This window comes from Rousettus aegyptiacus, unplaced genomic scaffold, assembly GCF_014176215.1.
Source record: "Rousettus aegyptiacus isolate mRouAeg1 unplaced genomic scaffold, mRouAeg1.p scaffold_m13_p_3, whole genome shotgun sequence".
In the NCBI taxonomy this organism is placed as follows: domain Eukaryota; kingdom Metazoa; phylum Chordata; class Mammalia; order Chiroptera; family Pteropodidae; genus Rousettus; species Rousettus aegyptiacus.
Window position 1 is genome coordinate 68,076,290 of NW_023416306.1, and position 4,511 is coordinate 68,080,800.

The 4,511-nt window shown below is 34.4% G+C and overlaps 1 pseudogene; it reads left to right on the forward strand.

The window, feature by feature from the left end:
* Window positions 1-1,209: 1,209 nt before the first annotated feature.
* On the forward strand, window positions 1,210-1,959 carry LOC107503512 (annotated as a pseudogene).
* The last annotated feature ends 2,552 nt before the right edge of the window (window positions 1,960-4,511 follow it).

Here is a 4,511-nt window from a genome sequence, read left to right on the forward strand (position 1 = left end):
AGTGGATTTGAGAAATAATATAAGAACAATTCAACTTAAAAATTATTTTTTTATAAAAGGCTTATAATAAAGGTATTTTCAATTTTTTATTGCTAGAGACAACTACCAAAAAATAAATCTCCTTCAATTTTTGTTATTCCCATCACTTCCCTCAAGCTCACTCTAAAATAATGTTTATAACTTGCTCTAGATTGCATTTTTTTGCACTTCCCCTTCTGAGAAAGGGTCAAGCAAGAATCTTTTCACTTGATGATAATTAGGCCATGCTCAGAGATAAACTAGTAAAGGGGAAATAGTTATATTTATACCACCTACTTATACCTTACATTTTAGTTTTTTTTTTGTAATTTACATAAACCTATAACTATTTTACTATAACTATAAAAAGAAACAACAAACTTGACTTTATATAATGTTTACAACCCAAGAAATCCACTCAGTTCAGTTCAATAGGGAGCACTTAATATGGATTATGGCTGGAGAAACTATCCTTGAGATATTTATAGACAATGGAAAAACAAACATATAAAGAGAAAAAAAAAATACATCCTGAGTTATAAATACTATGAGACTCCTAAGATAGTAATTTTTAACTTAAAAATTCAAGAGACTTATTGGTGGGGATAACTAAAGATTTTTGGCAGAGGAAAATGCTTGAAATAAGGCAATCTAGGGTGTGAGGTATTGATAACATTCTGCTTCCTGCTGTCTCTCCCTCACCCCCAACAAGTGAATAGGGTCTCATGAAGAACTAAGTCTTCATCTCTGCTTGCTATCAATAAGATGAACAAAAATGTCATTAAACGTTGGCTAGTTGGCACTCAGCTTTACTCTCTTAACCTTTGTGTGTGTAAAATGAGCCTGGGGAGGGGGAGGGTCCAGCAAGGAATTGAGTTTCCATTCCCACACTACAGCAACAAAGCTATATGAGTCAGTTCTCTGCCTATTTTCTCGTTGGTGGCAGTGGGATTGAGGGGAGCCGAGTATGGATCCCCACTTGGATGAATGAGGTGATTGGTGTGAGTGACCTAAGTCATAGCATTAGTGAACTGGAGGATGGACCAAAAAAGAATAAATTGGGGGCAGGGGGCGGGAGGGAAAAGGAGTACCAGAATCCTGAGGGAAAATAACCAGATGCCTAGCTTTTGTTTCACTAAGTTGCAGATAAGATGAGAGATTGAGACTAAAAAAGTAATTGGAGTCTGCACGATGCCATGCCCCAGACACCCTGACACCAGCGACATGTACTACCGGAGCACGTATGGGAGGCCTCTGGGAGGGTGTACGTTTCCCAGACAAACTCAGGATCCACTATATGGTTATTCTGAAGCAGTAGCTGGACAGGATGGGCAAATAGATGCTGATGAATTGCAGAGATGCCTGACACAGCTGGTCATTGCTGGATAATACTAACCTTTTAACCTGGTTACGTGTTGGCATATGGTTTCGATGCTGGATAGAGATATGTCAGACACAATGTGTTTCAGTGAAGTTAAAGAACTCTGGTCTGTACTGAATGGCTGGAGGCAACACTTCATCAGTTTTGGCAGAGATAGGTATAGAACAATGAATCCTCAAGAACTGCAGAAGGCCCTGACGACATTGGGATTTCAGTTGAGTTCTTAGGCCTTGAATTCGGTTGCAAAGCAATACAGCACCAAAAGAAAGATCCCTTTCAATGACTACATAGTCTATTGCCTCAAAATGTGAGCTCTAACAGACAGTTTTCAAAGATGGGATACTACTCAGCAAAGTATTGCGAATTTCTAATACGATGATTTTGTTCAGTGTGTCATGAGTGTTTCAATCAAGAGAAAACTCTATGAACTTAATCGACATTCCAGCTCTTACTCTTTTCCTTCAGTAATGTGTGAACTCAACTTGCCGCTTTTCCTTAACAGATATTGTAAAGGTTTATTACTTTATGTTCATCTAAAGTTCTGTTTTAAGTTTAGATAAATTCTTTGGAATTTTATTAATATAAGATCTGATCTGTTACAACATTTAGAACTTTCTTGAGCCATTGTCATGTGCCTTGTTTTCTTGCTAAACCTCTTTTATGTAAATTTAAGTGTGTATAATGTTTAAGGCATATTATATATTTATCATTGTACTATATTCTAAAACCTGTTCATCAGACTACAGTTGTCATTCTTCTCCTATAAAGGCTTTTGTGTGGTATTGAAAGGCTTATGTATGGAGTCTCCTTGTCATGAAAAATTGTTTAGACTTACTTGGATGCAAAAAAATAAAGCCATGCTAATTCATGTCAGGGTTCACCTTAGTGAAAATTTAGCACAGCCTCTAAGCCTATAGATGTTTTGATGACCATATAAATGGATTGGGAACATGAGTGATTATTTTCTGCCTCTTGAAAATTTGTTGAATAATTTGAGTAGTAAATTCTGTCATCAGTATTCTCTTTGTCATCATCCATGTAGACCTTTGTTAACTATACTTAAAAATTTTTTATATTATGAACTTAACGATGTGAAAAAGAAAATTGATAGAAAAAGACTAAGGGGATATATGAAAACATTACCATTATTTTCAATTAATAGGATTCTAGATTATTTTAATTTCATTTATAAATTTTAATATTTTCCAAGTTTTCTGTAATGTGTATGCTCTCTTTTTAAAACCAGAAAATGTCAATTTTTAAAATATCGATACTTCCATTTTGATAGGCCTTGTATTCACACTTACATTAAAAAATATACACAGCAAAGGACTAGAAAAAGTGTGCCAAATTGTTGATGTAACTGCTCTGGGAGTCAGGATAATGAATTTTCTTCCTTCCTACGACTCTTCTGAATGTTCTCTGATAAGCAAGTAGTACATTTATAATGGAAGGCTTTTAAACAAAAATTAAACCATGTGCTTTTAAGTAAGATTTGGATTCTAATGCAGGATTTTCCTCTTGCTAAATATGTGGTTTGATCATTTTCGATAATCTCAGAGCCTCAGTTTCCCAATCTTTGAAAAGGAGATAATTATCACCCCCTGAAGTAGATATTTGTGTAGGTAGAATAGGCACCAATAATGTTCCTGTTTCTTAAATTTAAATTTAAAACTGGCCTAGTGTGCTCTTATTTGCAAGACAGTTTAACAGATAAAATAATGAAAGTAGTCTGTTTATTCCTTGCAAGCAGAATAATGTGAGAGTTACTATTCCAAAGATCAATTATTTGGCAACCAATTAAAATAAAATTTCTAAGCATCAAAAAAAGTATTTGAAACTATAATGGCTTTCCAAATGTGGTAAAAGCGACAACAACATAAAGTTACAGATTCAAGAAAGTACATGAATTTCAGATTAGACAAACCCAAAGAAACTCATACCAAGATGCAACATAATTAAACATCTGAAAACTAAAAGCAAAGAAAAAATTGGGAAAGCAACCGAAGGGAAACAACATTGTGATAGAGAATCTGATTCAACTTTGGGTGTTTGACCACTAACGGCTTTCAACCTCACCACGCTTCTTGTCCTTCTGATTTGTACATGAGCAAATTAATAAGAAATCCTGATGTCCTCTACTTTGGTACACGTGGAAAGTTGAAACCAGCCCAAATTTGACCCACATGCAGGGAACTGGGACCTAAGTTGACACCCCTAACCAGAATAAAATCCAAGCTGATCTTTTCTGCTTCCCTCAAGTGATATTTGGAATAATATTTGGGAAACTGGCATGCTTTTCAGAAAATATTATATGAGGACTAAACCTTTTCTTACCTTCTTGGTGTATGTCCACCACCATCAGTCTCCAAATCTAAGTTTTGGGTGGGGTTTCAATTTCATCTCTTTAATGACTACAACAGATGTATCACTTATAAGGGAACAACAATTTGAATTGAGTGAATCAGATTTCTCATCTGAAACCATAGAGGCCAGAAGAAATTGACACAACATTTTTCAAGTACTGAAAGAAAGATATCAACTGCAAATTCTATATATGGTGAACTTAGATACAAGAATCTTCAATGAAATATTAGCAAATATAATCTAGCAAAGAATAAAATTATAGACCCTGATCAACTGGAGTTTACTCCAGGTATGCAAGTCTACTTTACCATTTAAATATTGAATAATGCAGTCTCTGAACCCACAAAGCACAAGTTCTTTCTGTTTCAGAACTCGGCTTTCTTTAGCCTGTGGTTTCATTGATTCAGCTCTAATTATTATTTAGTTTCTTCTGCTTACTTAAATTTAATTTGCTCTTATTTTCTTAAGGTCCTTAGGGGGAAGCCTAGATCATTAATTTTAAATCCCTCTTCTTTTCCAATGTATGTATTTAATACTATGAATTTTCCTATAAGCTCTGCCTTCACTGCATCCCACAGATTTTGATGAGTTGTGTTTCCATTAAAATTTAGTTCAAATGTTTTTAATTTCTTTTGAGATTTCTTTTTTGACCCATGTGTTATTTATATTATTTAATTTACAAGTGTTTTGAAATTGTCCAACTATCTTTTTGTTACAGATTTCTAGTTTAATTCTATTGTGGTTT